The sequence below is a fragment of the Zea mays genome, chromosome 2 (assembly GCF_902167145.1).
Source record: "Zea mays cultivar B73 chromosome 2, Zm-B73-REFERENCE-NAM-5.0, whole genome shotgun sequence".
Lineage (NCBI taxonomy): Eukaryota > Viridiplantae > Streptophyta > Magnoliopsida > Poales > Poaceae > Zea > Zea mays.
The window spans coordinates 75527779-75547209 of NC_050097.1; the positions used below are offsets into that span (position 1 = coordinate 75527779).

Sequence of the window (19431 nt, forward strand, 5' to 3'; positions counted from 1 at the left end):
GTACCTCTGGTTTTGACATTAAGTCACATTAAAATTTATATTCTAATTAATCTTATATCAAATACATAAAACCTTAGAAAAGTCATAACTCCGTCGTTTTAACTCCGATTTGATCCGTTCAAGTTGCGTTAGTCTCGTACAAGCGTGTAAATTATTATTACGCAGATTATTCTTATGTTTGGTGTGATGTTAATTTTTCCCTATACCATGTTTGTCTATATTGCTACGTTTAGCAGTGAGGATACGTGTCACCTGAAGATCATCCTGGTACCTGGAATCTCAAGTCCCAGGCAAGTTGTGCCCTTGATCACTTCTTTTTACCCAGCCATGTTCTGATTAATCATAATGATCTGCATAGGTTAATTTTGAAGGGACCCAATAGGTTACCCTGGTTTGATTATCTTTATACCTTGTTACCACTGAACTTTTTGGGTAGTACTTGCTAGTGCTTTATGTGGTTTTGGGTATGAAGATACATTACACATGATTATACTTTTGTTATCCGTTGTTATTTATCGTTCATGATAAGATCATTATGTTAATTGGAACATGGAGCGACCACCCGGGAAAACAGTGCTACCACAAGGGTATAATGGGACGCCCTTGGCTGATTAATTAGGAAAGCTAGTGGAGGACTACCTTACCCGAAAGGGGCAAGGGCAGTAGGGGAGTGGTCAGTGTAGGGAGGCCCTCGGGAGGATTTTGCTGCGATGGCGGTCCTGCAAGGGAATTCCTGCATTGGAGCTTCCTATAAACTGTAGCGGGTTTTCTGAAGCTAGTGGAACTTTGTAAAGGCCTCGTAGTGTTACCCTGCCTCGCCTCCTCGGTAGAGGTGTATGGGAAGTCGCGATCCCTTGGCAGATGGGTAACATGACTTGTGGGTAAAGATGCGCCACCTCTGCAGAGTGTAAAACTGGTATACTAGCCGTGCTCACGGTCATGAGCAGCTCGGACCCTCACATGATTAAATTATGGAACTTAAACTCAATTTGTCATATGCATTGCATCACAGGTGATGTTGTTACTTTTGTTCTACTACTTAATTGGGTTGGTATTTACTTATACTTAGTAATTGCTAATAAAATTTTGACCAACTTTAAAAGCAATGCTCAGCTCTAACCATCCTCTTTGGTAAGCCTTACACTTCACGTGAGCTCCCACCTTTGGCGAGTTCATGCACATTATTCCCCACAACTTGTTGAGCGATGAACGTATGTGAGCTCACTCTTGCTGTCTCACACCCCCCCCCCCCCACACAGGTCAAGAGCAGGTACCACAGGATGAGGCGCGTGGAGGATGCTGTGATGAGTTCGTGAGTGGTCTAGGTCGTCGTCTCCCAGTCAACTTTGGGTTGCTGGACCGTTGTCTCCTTATAATGTAATTATTTATTTTGTATAGAACTCCTATTATATAGTAAAGATGTGACATTCGATCATGTGCCATGATTCATCATATGTGTGAGACTTGGTCCTAGCACACCTGGTGATTATGTTCGCGCCCGGGTTTTGGACCCCTAAAATCCGGGTGTGACAAAACGGTTCGTAAATCGTAACTCTGCATCCAATTCCTACGCCGCTCCGTACTTGTTCCCCACCCCGCATCTGAAACCCTAAAATGGATTCCTCAGCCGCAGATGACCCTATGGCAGATGAAGCCGGAGTAGAAGATGCCTTCACACAGGAGATCACCGATTATTCGTACGTCCCTAGATACCATGTGTTGAGTTGGATGGAAACTGTGGAGGGGATGGTGGCCGGTGTGGCGGCGCTTCCGCCGGTGTATTTGATACTGAACAGAGGTGCGATTTTCTTTTATATTTCTTCCAGTTCATGTTCTCCTTGTGTGGCTGGTGCTGGATTCAACCGATCTAGGGAAGAGATGTTAGTTGATTTGCTGTAAAAATCAATATGTTAACAGAGATATATGATACATGCTCCTGCTTGCTCATGATGCCGGTTTGGTGCCAAGGCTGTATGCCCCCCTTCCTATCTGTGTTTTTTGTTCTATAATTTGGAGGTTTCTTAGTTTTTTACTACAATATTTGCCTATTACGTATCACGTTGCACCTAATTAGCTCTTCTTCGTTGCCCATGCTAAGATCTTCTTGAGACGGGATGGGGATAGAAGAGGCTGGTGCCCTACAGACCTGGTTATGTTGAGTGGCATGTGTTCAAGAAATACCTTGGGGACTATTTCGACCATAATCGTGAAGCTTTTCTTTGTGCCGAGCAGAAGCCTGATCCATTTGGATGGATTATTGCTGAAAAGAGTGCCCTGATTGCTGCAGCCAAATTGGTATAGTTCCCCCTACCTCTGCATTACTGAACTGTGGCCTGCCATACTTGTTTATATTTTATATATTGGTTCAGTTGCCAATTAACTTGCACCATTGCAAAAACAATCAAAATGCTTTCCAGTGCCTCAAGATGGAGAAGGCACTTCTCAGGTACTGTGCTAGCTTTCTCACTCCTGACGACAAAAGGATGATCCTCGGGATCAAGGACCAGGCAAAGCAAATGATCCAATCAGAGGTAGTGCAGAGAAACCTGTGAAGCAACGTACGTGATGAGTAGGAGATATGTTTTCATAAGCTAAGCTGCCATCTCCTTTCACTAGACTTATTAATTGGTCTATCGTCTATACACGTAAGGACCATATATTTACCGGCCGGAGAAATTCCCGCTGGTTTTTGGAGGCAGCTGCACACGGGCACAAAGGGGTCGTTGTATTCAATTAGGGTTCTCTCACAGTAGCTGAGACGTACGCGTACGTTGGCCAAATATCTTTTATACGAGTCATCTATCATTGATTTAGATTATCTATCATTGTTCCAAAAATTCAGTTACTAAGAGGCAGACTAAGAAAAGGTAAAGATATTTGTACTTTCTTTTATAGGAGCAGATGAAGGCATAATATCCCCACTTAGACAAATTTATCTCCATATTGCAATTTAAATGGTAACAGTAGATCATTAATCCAGTATCAGACAAAATATTCGGGAAGGATTGCTTGAAGTATTCTATGGAGTTTATGAAAAGGATCCTGACAAAGTTAGTTCTCAGGGCATAATATCCTGCAGATGATAGTTTATACCCTGTGATGTTCTGGGAAGTGTTGAATCTTGTATTCCTGCAGGTGCTTCAAGCAATGGTTCAAATGGGTGTCCTTGTTCCTACTGGAGATATGACTGTTGTCAGAAGAACCGCTCAATTTTTCCTTAATAGGTAATTACTTTTCCTTGAATTTTTATTTTCCTCGAGCCTGCTTGAGAGTTGTGTGTTATTTCATTAACGAAAAAAGAGTAACCAAATACAACACTGCCAATGAGAAGATGTTACCTTGTAGTTATAACAGATGGAGTCTGTTGAACAGGATGAGCATGGTGTTTTTTGAACAAGATGAGCATGATGTTTGGCTTTGTTCTTTTTTCATCTATTATTTATAGCTTTCAAGAGTGCCTAATAGCACAAAGGAAGGAGAGAGAAATGGCAACCGCAGAACTGGGTTTCAAAAAGCAATTAACTAAGGAGGAGAAGTTTGAAAAGAGGAAGCAGAGACTTGCTGCAATCGGTAATGCTGTGTGACCTACCAACAAACTAGATAGATGTAAATATGTCCGGGTTTATTCTACAAATTTTATTATGTTGACTTGAATTAAATTTTGTAGGAGAGGATCTTTTGGCGATTGCTGCTGATCAACCATTTCGCTTCCCTGCCACATTTACATTTGTGGTCAGAGCATTCTCAGGTTTCAATGTCTAATAATCTACATGTTTACAAGGAAATTGTTATTATACTGTGTACTCAGACTGTCTCCATTTTGTGCAGTTCTAGATGGTACTGGGAAAGGCCTTCATCCTAGGTTTCATATTACAGAGATTGCTAAGCCGTGAGTACTTTTTGCATTACTAGCATCTGAATACTTATTCAAAAACACACAAAGCTTGCACATCTTCACTTATTATGTACTGTCTATATTTTCATCTTGAACTTTTCTGGTACTGACTTGAAATGTCTGTTAAATTTGCTAGAAATGCCAAGGAATTGCTAAGATTTAATGACGCTGGTGTTGAAATAGTTGTGAAGGCAAGTTTCAACATTTGGTCAAAGCTGTTAACCTATCTCTATGATAGCACATCTCCTAAGGGTTAGGGCTTGTTTGGCTAGGAGCGGATTGAAGGGGATTGGAGGAGCCTATTAAGCATTGAACAATTTACCCATGCTTGTTTCCTATTCTTTGGTCGTGATAACGTTTGCAACCATGAATAGTACATATTGCTTTCCCAGGTGTGTGGAGAGACATGTGTATTCCTCCTATGACGAATTCCTTAGGCTCCATGAAGGTAAGCCTGTCTTAATGGGCTTGATTGTTGAACCTGACTTAGTACTTTTATCCATGTCACGGCGTTGAACCAGACAGTCACTCATGTCCTTAGGATATTAACGGTATACATCAACAATTCATTCTATTTTAATTGCTTGCAAAACTTTTTTGGCCCTTCAAATGAGTTCCACGCATCAAGAAGTCAAGATTCCAGGAGGCCTAAAATAGGTAAACTTGCTGTTATATCTTTTGTGCTCTCAGTAGTCGCCTATTACTTGTTTTAATTCACTGATCCATGTGCAGTGTATCAATTTGTCTTAGTATTTTTATTCGTGGGGATGCCTGACTCAAATGAACTCATGTTCAACACTGAGCAACCTACTTATAATTTTGGAGCCTATAAAATTTCTAAGCTAAAAAAGGTAATAAAAAGGAATGATATTATAGTCACATCATCTGAACAACAGTGAAGGGAAGGGAGGGATAGATGGTCTGAATGCCTATAAATATCGTTCCCTTGGTCTGCTTCTTAAATTTGAAACCAAGATACTATAGTCAAATACTTCTAAACTTGAAGCCTGTAAATTGGAATCACCAAGTTAAATAAGAACAGGGGTAACTATTCATAGCTCAGATGGTTGTCATCCAATACGTGCGCTAAGGCACAGACAGGTGAGGTTGCATATTCAATCCCCTAGACAGTAAACCATTGAGGCATATTAAAACACATTTTCCATGAGTGTTGGGGACTTGTTCTCAAATGCTAAGAGTTAAGAACAAGGCAACATAGAAAATGTTAATCGTTAATATCCTTCGTCCTCCGAAGTATTATTTCCCTTAGGAGATAATGACTTGCAGACGAAGGTGATGAAGGTCATACCTTCATCAATTCATCAAACAATGATGAAGGGTGAAATATAAAGAATATAAAAGAGAACGTGAACAATCAATCATTTATTATTATTGAGCATAAATAAAGATATTATTATTGAATTACAAGTGTACCTTCAATTGGAAGGAAATGATAGTATGAGCGTGATGTAAAAAGCGAATGCCAAGTCAGCGTGAACAGTTCGGGGGTACTGTTCACCTATTTATAGGCACGGGGTACAACCCATACAAAATTACATACATGCCCTTTACATTTGGTGATAATTCTATAGCATTCTATCGAGGTCTAAATGGCCTTTTCATCTTTAAGTCGGTGCCCTTTTCTGCGAACATGCCGAAGCTTTTCTGCTTCACAGCTTCGGCACTGTGTCAACCTTCGTATCTTTTGAGCTTCCCCCTTTCTGATACAAGTCCGAAGATACCTGTTCACACATTATACTCCGGAAACATTGTTAAATCATGTTTTTGAGGACCTTCGGAAGCCGAAGGCCCCCAACAGTAGCCCCTCGCAATATTAATTTGTTAATAAATTTAGATTGCGACATGGACGAAGGCTTTAAGCCGAAGGTCCGAAAAAACACCTTCCCTTTGCTAGAATAGCAACATTCACTGACAGGCGGGGTCTTTCAATTTTGAACGCACCGAGCGTATAAATACGGCCATACCGCAAACTCATTTTGCACGCTTTCTGGCCAACCACTCCCACTTACTCAATTTTTAGCTCCTGTGCACTGTGATTTGCTAAGCTTTTAGCTTTGAAGCTTCGGCTTTAAAAACAGTTTTTTAGTGTTTCCGAAGATGTCTGAAGCTGCTAAGAAGGCTGCTGCTGAGATGAAGCTGAGTCTTGATGAGGAGAAGAACTTAGGATTTCTTATAGCGATGTCGAAGACCAACACAGAAAAAATCACCAATGAGATTCTGGAAGGGCTATCTGAAGATACTGGTGACAGTGAAAGTTATGATGTGGACAGTGGTGGCGAAGACTCCGAAGATCGCCCCTGGCGACCAAGCCACTCAGTTTATGGTAAATCAACTATCAAAGAGAATCATCTTGCTAACATGAGAGGAAGGTATTTCCGGGATTTGTCCGTTGTGAGGGCCGACGAAGGGGAGAAGACTTGCCCACACCCTGAGGAGAATGAAGTCGTAGTGTTCCGAAGCTTTCTGAAGGCTGGGCTGCGATTGCCCTTGAGCAGCTTCGTCGTGGAGGTGCTGAAGATTTTTGAGGTTTATCTTCACCAACTTACCCCTGAGGCGATCATAAGGCTGAACATCTTCGTGTGGGCCGTGCGAAGCCAAGGTCTGAAGCCTGATGCAAAAAGTTTTTGCAATATGCACGAATTATCATACGATACAATACCTTGGGGTAAAGAGCAGTATCACAATAACTTTGGCTGCTACAGTTTTGTTTCTCGATCTGGGTCAAGCTGCCCCGTGCCAACTTTTCGGAAGAGGTGGCCTAGCGGCTGGATGACAGAATGGTTCTATGTAAAAAATGATCTGAAAGCACGGGAAGATATCAAAGGTATAATCATGCGTCCTATTTGGCAAAGCTTCGGCCTTCGGAGGCCGAAGGTTGAAATGAATGAAGCCGCCGAAGAGTGCCAAAGAGCCTTCGGCGTTGTCTGCTCTTTTATAGGAACAAGGGACTTAATACAAGAGCATATCGCCTTCAGGGTGTGGCCGCTTGCAGAGAAATGGGAGATGCCACAAGAAACCATTAAAGAGGCCGACGAAGGTGGACTTATCAGGTTCAAGTACACTTTTAAATTTGGAGATAAATTTATTGAGCCAGATGATGAGTGGTTGAAAAGCATTGACAATTTAAGTGATGAGCTGCTCGGGACCTACTCGAAGGCTGAAGATAATGCAATGTCAGCAGCCTTCGGAGGCCGAAAAAAGAAGAGACTGAATCGGGTATTTGATGCCATTGGGTTTGTTTACCCTGATTATTGCTATCCCATTCGGAGGCAGAAGAGAAAAAACACAACCTCTGCAAAAGAAGAAGCTGCAGCTGCTTCTAGCGAGCCAGAACCGAAAAGGAAAAAGATAAAGGTTCTTACGCATCGACCGCGTTATATTGAACCAGCTTCGGTGCCCGAGTTTACCGGGAAAACTTCTTCGGCCGCCGAAGCTGAAAAACCAACCAAGCCAGCCTTGTTGCCAAAGATCGCAGAAACGGCCGAAGTGCCACCAAAGATAGAATCAGAACAATCAAACATTTTGTTGTCAGAAGCAAAAAAGAAAACCGAAGCGCCGTTCACAGAAAAAATTGAAGAGGTAAAAGAAGCAACTGAGGGCTCCAAAACATCAGAAGTTTTGAGTCCTACAGCAATCATTGGGACAACAAAAAATGAAAAAGTGCCAACCGCAACTCCGAAAAGAAAGAGAATGGCTAATGTGTTAGATGTATTGGAAACGATCAAATCTTCGAGCACACCTCCGAAGAAAGCTGCTGTTACTCCTGAAACAACAGCTGATATTTCTAGTTCTACAGCTCCAGAGCAAGAGATTGAAGCCGAAGCTGGGCCCTCAGAGCCCGCAAAAACTTTGGAAGGTGAGGCAGAAAAAATAACAAAGCCAACTTTTGAAGAAACTGGTGTTGTTACCCCCGAAGCATCCCCCAAAATTCGTGATTATATTTTTCGTCATGCTTCGGGGAAAAAATTATCAGAAAAAGAAGAACAAGAGGCCCAGCATTATGCCCAAAAACTGAAATATCCAAAGGGGGCGTTAATATTTAATGGCAGTGGAGAAGAAGACTTCTTGTATTGTCTTCCCGACAGCAAGGAAATTTCTGTCTGCCGGGAGATAAGCAAGAGCTTCGGATTCCCGACTTTAGAAGACGGGCTCTCAGTGCTTTCGAAGAACGATCTGGCCGATAGCCTGGCTTACAATAGCTTAAAGGTACGATATATGAAATCTTTGTATTTTTCCGTTCGTTTAAACCCACTGACACACATTTTTCTTTTTGCAGGGCTTGATACTTAGCAATGCTCTTAGAGCACAAAAAGATGCTGAAGACGAAGGGTGTACAATAGCCCTGAGCAACCTTCGCTCCGAAGTAATTGAACTGAGGAACGAAGGTCTCGAAAAGGACAAAATATTATATTCATTGATAAATAAAATAAAAGAGGACGAAGCTGCTTCTAAAATTCAAGCTGAAACTCAGAAACGCGAAATTGAAGACCTTCGGAAACAACTGGCCAGAGCCAAGGAAGAGCGCATACTTGAAGAAACGAAGCGCGAACTCAGCGATCAATGGGCAGATCACCTAGAAATAACTGTTGAAGAGCTTCGTTCGTCCAAAAAGAGATGCTACAGTAAATCTATAGATTGTGTCAAGAAATTAAAGGCTAGCTTCGCCAAGGTCGGCGCATTCTCAAGTGAGGAAAACTTTTCAAGAGGCAATCCCGAAGGTGTCATCGAATGGATTAACCACGAAGCTGAAGCCTTTGAAGAAATTTTAAATAGCCGAGGAGATATATGTGCCTTCTCTGGCGCCAGAGGGATTGCCACTATCTTAGAGAAGGAGGGCTGTGAACATGTAAAAATTTTAGCACAGTCCGAAGCTGCTTTGTCCTTTGAAGATACAAAAGATCCTTCGGCCGAAGCTAGCATAATTGGTGGAAAGTTTTTTACCGATATCTGGGACAACGGTGGCCGAGAAATGGCCGGAGAAATTATTCGAAGAAGTGAAAAGGGCATTCATGATGCCAGAGAAGTAGCTGAGGCTGCTGCCAAGAGCGCAGAAGCCGAAGGTCAATTAGGTACTAAATAATAGTTTTTGTCGTGTCGTAATCTTTAGGCTTTTAAGATCTTGTTTGCGATTTGTAATAGTAATGTAGCCGTGTCCTACTTCAGATCCGACTAAAGCGCCTTCGGACCCTTAGCCGAAGGGGGACGACGAAATTAAAAAGATGGCCGAAGATATTATGGATGAAGTCGTCAATCGGCTCCTGAATGAGGCCGCAGAAGTCGTTTTGAGAGAGGAGTAAACATTTTTGTGAAAAACTTCTGAAATATAATATGGTGTAACATTTTGTAACCCCAAATGTAATATATCTACTTTTGTTACTCAATTCTTTACGATGCATGAAACTTTACACACGTACCGTTTTTGAGTCTTTGGCGAAAAAACACCTTCCCTTCTTTTCATGCTTCGTGAAGAAGAATTACCATTTATCACAACAATATCCGAAGTGTTCAGATGAAGAATATCCAAGCTTCGTGAAAACATTCTCCGAAGCTATACTCCGAAGATGAAGATTGTGTCTCCTTGTGACAACACGATTTTCACTCTTTTAAAGCATACTTCCGAAGATCAATATTGTGTCCCCTTCTTGAGCCATATGCAACATGATGTATGATGCTTATGCTATGCAAGATGATGTGATGATGTTATGTTACGTAGATGACATTTGTTCCGAAAGATACACCCATATCCCCACGCACAATATTTTTGTATCAGCGCTGATTCTTCGCCGTAAGCTCTGCATTCCCTTAGGAACGTCTTTGGAGCTTCTTCGCCTTTTACTTAGGCGGTATAAGCTCTGCATTCCCTTAGGAACGTCTTTGGAGCTTCTTCGCCTTTTACTTAGACTGTATAAGCTCTGCATTCCCTTAGGAACGACTTTGGAGCTTCTTCGCCTTTTACTTAGGCGGTATAAGCTCTGCATTCCCTTAGGAACGACTTTGGAGCAGAAAACTTACACTGCGCTCCCTTCGGAACGACTTTTGTGACTTCGTCAGACTTACTCTGCGTTCCTTAGAACGACTTTTTGTTACTTCGAAGAATTTTCGATAGTCCGAAGGTCCTTTTTATTATCACATACCTGTGAAGAAAACATACTTTTCTTGTAGAAATCAACGAAACTAATTACATGAAACCTAAACAATGTCCTTTATTACAGAAAATAAAACTGAATGAAAAAGATTGCTATTAAGGTAGGATATTTGTCAATAGATGTGCTTTGATTCTGGCACGGTGCTGTTGACCGTGCGAGCTTCGGACTGTTCCCTGAAGTCCCTTTGATGTGGAGCATATTGGCTCCCTTCTGGCTGCTGGCCTTGTTGCAACGGAGGTGGAGGCGGAGGCTGTTGCCAGGAAGCTTGAGGCTGGCTCGCCGAAGCAGCAGAGACTGCAGGATGGTTGCCCACGTATTCTGGGATGTAGGGCGAATGATACGAAGCTGTATGCATAACCTGCTTCGGCTGAGCTTGCTGTGCTGCTGCTTCAGCTATTTCCTTCTGCTTCTGTATAGTGACATGGCACATCCTGGTAGTATGGCCTTTGTTCTCACCGCAGAATAAACAAAAGATTCTTCTCGGTTGATCGCCAAATCTTCCTCCGAAGCCCCTGGCGCCTCTGCCTCTTGGAGCTGGTGGCCGGAAGGAGCTTTGCTGTTGTCCAGAAGCCTGTGAGGAGCATTGTGGCCTTTGCTGTTGGCTTCCTCTGTCATCATTTTGTGTAGAATTGTGAATTGATCTCACATGCCTCGGGTAAAACCTTCCTCCGAAGCCCCTGGTCATCTCAGAAAACCTGAAAGCCTCCTCCCTTCTTTGGCGAAAATCATTGTCAGCCCGAATGTATTCATCCATTTTCTGGAGAAGCTTCTCCAAAGTTTGAGGAGGCTTCCTGGCGAAGTACTGAGCTGACGGACCTGGCCGAAGCCCCTTGATCATGGCCTCGATGACAATTTCATTGGGCACCGTTGGTGCCTGTGCCCTCAGACGCAAGAACCTTCGGACATATGCCTGAAGGTATTCCTCGTGATCCTGAGTGCACTGGAACAGAGCCTGAGCAGTAACCGGCTTCGTCTGAAATCCTTGAAAGCTGGTTAACAACAAATCCTTCAGTTTCTGCCATGAAGTGATCGTTCCTGGCCGAAGGGAGGAATACCAGGTTTGAGCAACACTTCTGACAGCCATGACGAAAGATTTGGCCATGACTGAAGCATTGCCACCATACGAAGACACTGTTGCTTCGTAGCTCATCAAAAACTGCTTCGGATCTGAGTGGCCATCAAATACAGGGAGCTGAGGCGGCTTGTAGGACGGGGGCCATGGTGTAGCCTGCAGCTCAGCGGACAAAGGAGAAGCATCATCAAAAACAAAATTCCCATGATGGAAATTGTCATACCAATCATCTTCGTTGGGAAAACCCTCCTGATGAAGGTCTTGATGCTGAGGCCTTCGATGTTGCTCGTCCTGAGCAAGATGACGAACTTCTTCAGAGGCTTCGTCTATCTGCCTCTGCAATTCAGCCACCCTGGCCATCTTTTCCTTCTTGCGTTGAACCTGCTGCTGAAGGATTTCCAGATTTTGAATCTCCTGATCTAGATCATCCTCTGGAGGTGTTGGACTGATAGCCTTCCTCTTCTGGCTTCGTGCCTCTCTAAGAGAAAGGACGTCTTGATTGGGGTCCAGCGGCTGCAGCGTGCCAGCCCCTGGTGCTGAAGCCTTCTTCGGCGGCATGACGAAGGTGATGCTTGCCGAAGGTGTTAAAAAGCTCAAGAAATGGAAGTGAGTTCACTGGAGGTGGGCGCCAATGTTGGGGACTTGTTCTCAAATGCTAAGAGTTAAGAACAAGGCAACATAGAAAATGTTAATCGTTAATATCCTTCGTCCTCCGAAGTATTATTTCCCTTAGGAGATAATGACTTGCAGACGAAGGTGATGAAGGTCATACCTTCATCAATTCATCAAACAATGATGAAGGGTGAAATATAAAGAATATAAAAGAGAACGTGAACAATCAATCATTTATTATTATTGAGCATAAATAAAGATATTATTATTGAATTACAAGTGTACCTTCAATTGGAAGGAAATGATAGTATGAGCGTGATGTAAAAAGCGAATGCCAAGTCAGCGTGAACAGTTCGGGGGTACTGTTCACCTATTTATAGGCACGGGGTACAACCCATACAAAATTACATACATGCCCTTTACATTTGGTGATAATTCTATAGCATTCTATCGAGGTCTAAATGGCCTTTTCATCTTTAAGTCGGTGCCCTTTTCTGCGAACATGCCGAAGCTTTCCTGCTTCACAGCTTCAGCACTGTGTCAACCTTCGTATCTTTTGAGCTTCCCCCTTTCTGATACAAGTCCGAAGATACCTGTTCACACATTATACTCCGGAAACATTGTTAAATCATGTTTTTGAGGACCTTCGGAAGCCGAAGGCCCCCAACAATGAGGTTTCCTAAGTGATCCTTTAGGTAAACAGAACCATACCTAGCTCCATATGAAACTATTTCCCGATTTGAAGTACACCTAAGTTAAGGTTCATACATTGGAGCTCTGGCAGTAAAACAATAGTCCTTACCTTGAGACAGCTTAGATTAGGATGAGGTGGATGGTAATATGGCATGAGCAACATACCGCAGTTCATGCATGGAGGAAATCATTTTTACTTTCTTTCCTAGCCATGGTAGCTATGTTGCTCCTTACCAAGGCACTACATGGAGCATCATATGGTTCATGATGTAAACATGGTTTTAGATCTGTCTATACTCACACTCAAGAACCAGCCAAAATGTGATATTCCACAACCTGAGAGAAATCAAAATGAAATCATGTACAACATAGTACATATGATGATGTGCGGTGATGTGGGTGCATGTGTGTTGTGTGTGTAGGAGAGGAGGGCGCAGCTTGATTCAATCCATGTCAAGTCAGAGGCTGCTGCGAGGTTTGCACATGCAAGTAGAATTTAGATGGTGAGGTTTTGTCTCTGTTCCCATTTTTATAACGACTAGGTGTTTGAATTCCTAAGATTAAAGTTTATGTAGATTATTCTTTGTAATTAGATCTCTGTTAGGCATCTAACTGAATAAATGATCTCCTAAAGAATTGACAGATTCCATCACAGAGCAGCCCTTCGCCTCGGTGGCTGCGGTGTCGCACTGGCTGACACCTGCTCGCAGTTGCATTACAAGTTTTACTGACTATGTATTTTCAGGTTTATTCAATTTCGGTTGTAATGCTTCTGACAGCAGTTGTATCAGTCCTCTTGTTCAGCTTCCATGTATCCCTCGCATCCTTCCTTGGATCCACATAAGTGTTAATAATAATTTTGTTGCATCTCCTCTGCTGATCAGAGCTTTCAAACTCATGACAGAATAATGTACTAAACTTCAGTTTGGTGTCTATCTCAGTGTACCTACACTCAGTTGGAAAACTTCAACCACACTGCAACAAGGTTTATAAAAGGTACTGTTACTATTGTTAAAATTAGTCATTTTAGCTATCCGCTTCTATTTCACCGTGCTTGCAGGTTTGCTATGAGGAAAAACAAATTTATGGGCTCAAACAAAGTGTGATAGTGAAAGTCATTTTGCTTCCAGCTTAAGGTCAGTTAATCTTGTTTCAGTACTTTGTCTTGCTGATTTACTTGGCCCACACAATTTTTGAATCACATTGCTTATGCATTTGTGGACTGTGCTACATATATTTATGAGAGAATTCCATGTGTGTTGTAAAAAATTTCTCTCACATTTATACCACAGAAAAAGTGTGTTACCCTATGGTATCGCACTTGGAGTTTTAGTCTACCACTGCTGTCTGTTTTTGCTAACTTGGACATTAACTATAAAAAACATTATGAATTATTGATTAGGTTGAACAGAATGTTGTTCTGAGAACAAACACAGATTATCTCACTGAATTATTGATTACTTGTCTTGAGAATACTGTTATTGTATGAAGCTTGTGCATTGCGTGTATATGAAAAACGAATCTTACATAGGTATCGATCTTCTCGTAGATGTTTATTTATTGGTGTTTGAGAATATATATATATATATATATGAATTATTGCCTGCACAGTTCGAAGGATCGAGATAACTGTAGTTGTGTTGGCTTTCCTTTTTCCATTCAGTGCATAGTTGATGGCTAGCTTCATGACTATCATGAGTGACTTAACTGATTTTGTCAAAGAATTCAATTAGTAACACGCCTAAGAATTCAATTAGTAACACGTCTGATGAATCATAATCCTCTGTGCTACCTATACCCGCCGTAGTAAAATAAAATATTATGGCTTGTTAGCCTCCTTGCTTTGTTAGATTGGAGAGTACTTTGTAATTTTCTTGGTTGCCTTGTAATACCAGGTTACTATAGTTGTCTGCATCGAGACTGTTTTGTGTCTTCAACTAAGAAAAAACTCTCCATGGTTTGCAGAACCAAGCCAAGAAAACAGATATCAACTGTGACGCCACACTCAAAAGCTTGTTTGGTGGGAGGGACAAGGTTGGGATGCTGGAGATCTCCGAGCTTTTGAGCCGTGGCTTCCCGAAAATCTCCAAGCTTTTGTGGTCCATGGAGCCAGGGATGGCTCTTTGGTAAAAGACTTCGTTGTGGATGGCCTCTTTTATGGTCCATGTTAAGTCCCAAGTCCCACTAGGTGGTTAAGCAGAAAAATCTTGTGATGGCATTAAGACTTTCAGACTTTGTTTTTGGGTCTGATGCATGTAAAAAGGATTCCCAGTGTTTCTGTTGCTCTTGCGATCCTGTGAGGACACATATGAGAGAAATATTTAGTTTGTTGATGGCAAATCTTGTCTTATGTTCATGCCTGTGCCTATCTGATCAAGCGTTATGATATGATCCCATGCGTGGTACTGTGTTCTTTAGAGATGTACTTAATTATGTTTCTCTTGCATTTCATATTGCTTTGTCTAATTGTTACCGCAAATTAAGATTTTATTATAATTCCAATTTGATATGCCTCATCATAACCATGGTTACTGTAGGGCGCACGAAGTGCGCCTCCTGATCTAGTAACAATCAAAAGGCATAGAAGCGATGCATCTTTATTGTACTTGCGTTACTTGTTTATATGTATAAAATCGCTAACTGATTTATAATCGAACCTACCAACTAGATCAAAATAAGTTAGATTATATAATCTCAGCAAATTACAATCCCAAACAACCATATCCTCAATAAATCATACATATATAACAGGAAAAGAGGAAACATCCGATGGCCTTCTTATTTCCGACGGTCTCAGGACCAGCCGTCGGATATTAAATTTACGTACAATGGCTTTCAGTGACCCTCGAATATAATCTTACATCCGACGGCTAATCTACCAGTCATAAGACATAAGCAATTTTAAAAAAAACGGCACTAGACCGCATTGTTTCACTTTTCACACACGCCCCCACCCAACTTTCTGCCTGACATCGTCGCCGCCACTCAACCTCACTGGCGCCCTGTCCCCTTGCTCGTCGGCGCCCACGTCTGCTCGGCCCCATCTGCCTCTACGCCGCCACCCCGACCCCACCATCGGCCACGCCCACACCCGCACCTAGTGCCTCCGTCGATTGTGCCTGCGTCGCCTCGCCGCTATGTGAGTATTCTTGATTTTGTACAATTTCATAGATGCATGTGTTGTATGCTTTTAGTTATTTTATGTAGAATTAAATGACTTGTATGTTAAATATTGTTTAGTTTGTTATAGCTTGTTTTATTTATTTTAGGTGTGTGTAGATAATTTAAATTTTTAATTTCCGAGGATAATTATTATGCCCTCGAAAATAAGGTTATTTTATATTATTTGTCACATATAACAATTTTATTTCGTATATAATATTGTATTGATGGTTCATTAGTTGAATTATGTAATAATGCACGATGATTCTAGTTATTCATAGTGTATCGTCGTGTCAACAAACGAAACGTAGGTGTCACCCATTCCGGCCCAACACAGCTAACATGCGACGTATGTGAGCTGTGTTGGGCCAGAATTGTCCCTTTATTGGACAGTCTTGGAGTGACCGACGGAGTCCGTGTTTATGACAAAGGCATTTGCTCCTACATAGTTTCAGCAGCATAACACCTCTGTTCTAAAATTGTGCCATTTTCAGGCATGGAATTAGAGAACAGTGGGGTTATGCTGCCAAAATTTCGCTCGAGCTCATAGGGGCTATGTCGATCAATCCTAGGTGGGTTTAGAACCTATCCTTTCCTATAGATGTAGGTGCATGATGTCTTTATAATAACTGACGGTTCGTGTATTACTTAACTAATTAAGTTAACATCTCGTATCTAGTGTGGCAGAGGATTGTCGATGGATGTATGAAGGTTAGAAGAAGAGAGGTGCTCTATCAAGTGAGTGGGTTTCCAAGACCGACGCTTTTCTCGACCATGCTTTCACTCGGTCAGAGATCAGAACTGCCGTTAGGTGCCCTTATAGCAAGTGTCGGAACATTTATTTCATTGACAGCAGGAATATGTTGATAGATCTTTGTAAAAACGGCTATAAGTCTGGCTATGAGGTGTGGGTGCACCATGGTGAGGACCCACCTCTTTGTATTGTATCGAAAGTTCAGTAAAATGAAGAGGGAGACTACAATCGTATGAAAGAGATGCTCGATGATGTACGACAAGAGCTTCTACCTGTCGATTCCAAGAACCCCCTCAACCCCCCCCCCCCCCCCCGATTATGAGGATCCTCCTACGCCTGAGGTTTTGAAGTTCTTCGAGCTCCTTAAAGCTTTCGAAGAGCAGTTGCACGAGCATACGAAAGTGATTGTCCATGTTTTTGTGACTCAGCTAATGGCTATTAAGTCCAAGTTTGCATTCTCAAATAACTGCTATAAGGAGCTTCTGAACTTGATCAGAGATGTACTTCTGGAGAATCACAAGATGCCAAAAGAGATTTATTAGTCCAAGAAGTTTCTCTCGGGTCTCGGTATGCATTACGAAAAAATTGATTTCTGTGAGAATAACTGTATACTTTTCTGGAAGGAGACCGTGAATGAGAAGAAGTGTACAATATGTGGTGAGCCTAGATTCGTAGAGGTTGAAAACGATGATGGTGCGGCCATAACGACCGAGGTAGCACATAAGAAGCTTCGTTACATGCCTCTTATACCTCGGTTGAAACGTTTGTTTATCTCGAAGAATACAACCAGACACATGATGAAGGACCGGTGAGGCGACCAGAGGGGGTGAATGGGAGCCACTACAAAATTCTCAACTTGTGATAACTTCACTTGTGACTTGATTCCCAATATAACCCTAAAACCTTAAGGGTCTCACAAAGAACCAGATCGTTGTGTATTTCAAACCAGTGTTGTTGGAACACACCAAAACCTACAAACAGATGAACCCAACTATCTGCGTTTCTTCAGAGGGCGTGGTAGTGCCGGTCCTTAGACCGGCAGCGCCGGACAGGGAGTTTTCATCCTTTTTCACTCAAACTTCATGGTTCACCTCTTCTCCCTCGTATCTTGTTGCCTGCAAAATTTGAGATCATTCTAGAAAGGTTCTGTAGTCCGACACTGCGGCTCTCACGCACAGCGCTACCGCTCGATGAATTTTTCAGACTTCCAGAATTTTTACTAGACCTTTAGGGTCTTCTTTGGAGTTTCTTGTGAAAGTTTGGGTTCAAATCAAGTCTTTAAGTCCCATTGAGCTTATATTCTTCTCTAGAACTTGGTTGTAGCAGTTAATCGATCCATGGTTGATCTATTCTTTTGCGGAGTGTTTTTGGTGTCCCTAGAGGTTGGATTGGGTCAGGGAATCAAGTCACAGTGTTCTCGCAATTCGAGAATTTTTAGTGGCTCTCATTCACCCCCCTCTGGTTGCCTCACTAGTCCTTCAATTGGTATCAGAGTCGGTTAAGGATTTCCCTTTTTTAATCGATTCGAAATCCATGAAGGCGACATGGAACGTGGTGTTGGCAAGCCACCATTCTTGGATGGGACAAACTACCCATACTGGAAGATTTGCATATCTACGTTTCTTCAGAGTATTTGGTATCGAGTTTGGGAGATTTGCCTCGATGCTACTTTTGATGCCCACAGTGCTCGGATCACTCATATTCAGTTGGAGTAACATGATTTGAACAACAAAGCTTGGAAAGCTTTGTTCTCGTGCCTCTCACTGCTGAGCTTGAGCAAGTTGGACACTTTGCTATGGCTCACGAGATCTGGTCCACCCTCGAAAGATTCCATGTGGGCAATGATCATGTAAAGACTAGACTCTTTGAGACATACCGGCGAGAGTACGAGAACTTTGTTTAGTTGGCTAGAGAGATGATTGACACGATGTTCTCTCGATTCCAGTCAAACGTGAACAAGATGAGTGCCAACAAGGCACATCTTCCCTATGATGATCATGAGAGAGCACTAAAGCTTCTACATGCTCTGGATCGGAGGGTTTGGGAGGTGAAGGTATCGACGATCATTGAGTTACCTAACTACGAGACTCTCACCATGGACGAGCTTTTCAACAAGCTCAAGTCCACCGAGATTGACCACCAGACCCGTGCCAAGATTGAGAACCCTGGTGCACACACCATGGCCCTAGTCTCTGTAGGTGGTTCCTCTCCTAACCCTTCACCTGCTATGTTTGCTCTTTCTTTTTTGTTGACCATCACAGAGGAGCAGGTGAAGAGCCTTGGGGATGAGAAGCTGGCACTTGTGGCCAGTTGGTTCACATGGTTCCACAACAACCGTATGAGACGGCGGCGTGGCGGATTGAAGGATGGATGCTACAACTGTGGCGACCTCAACCACTTTGTCGCTAGTTTCCCCAAGAAGGGCAAGTAGGAGGCTGGCCCATGCAACCATTCTGGTCGACACAAGGGCAAGCAGGAGTACACCTCCGGCAGGCACAAGTCGATGGGACGCTTTGACTGGGAGGCGCTCAAGAAGAAGTACCGCCAGAAGGTGAAGATCAAGGAGCACACCTTCCTTGCCTCCCTCAGTGACCTCGACCACGACTCCGACAAGCCTACTTCTTCCTCGAGTGATGAGGAGGTCGAGAGGCGTGTTGAGGATAAGATAAGCTCAACAGCCTGTGCTTCATCGCCGACACAGTGGGAGGCCTCTACACCATGGCACTTGGTGAGGATGCGATCGACGCCAGCAACAACAAGGACATCAACGACGACACTACTTCTGAGGTGTTACCTTCCATCGATGATCTCGCCGTTGAGGTAGAGAAGCTGACGACTGCTTTGGCTAGTCAGGATAAGTTACTTAGGCAGACTGCTCTTGAGAGGAGAGAGTTTAGATCCAAGTACGAGAGCACTCTTTAGAAACTTGAGTCTGCTCGAGCTTCAGTCGTGTGTCCGACAAGACTAAATGTGAAGGGTGCACCCTACACATGTCGAACATCACAACTTTATAGACCAAGTACGCCACCTTGCTAGATGAGTGTATCGCTTGTCCTGGCTTGCAGACTGAGCTAGT

At 42.8% G+C, this 19431-nt stretch overlaps 2 pseudogenes across 2 annotated transcripts; both read left to right on the forward strand.

The window, feature by feature from the left end:
* The first annotated feature begins 1564 nt into the window (after positions 1-1564).
* On the forward strand, positions 1565-12991 carry LOC103646594 (uncharacterized; annotated as a pseudogene). Its single transcript, NR_161270.1, has 10 exons — positions 1565-1798; positions 2099-2295; positions 2418-2531; positions 3136-3224; positions 3446-3570; positions 3668-3748; positions 3829-3889; positions 4032-4086; positions 4288-4552; positions 12862-12991. The product of NR_161270.1 is annotated as an uncharacterized protein (transcript).
* Positions 12992-13256: 265 nt separating this feature from the next.
* Positions 13257-14795, forward strand: LOC103646595 (SWIB superfamily pseudogene; annotated as a pseudogene). Its single transcript, NR_161271.1, has 2 exons — positions 13257-13575; positions 14405-14795. The product of NR_161271.1 is annotated as an SWIB superfamily pseudogene (transcript).
* Positions 14796-19431: the final 4636 nt, after the last annotated feature.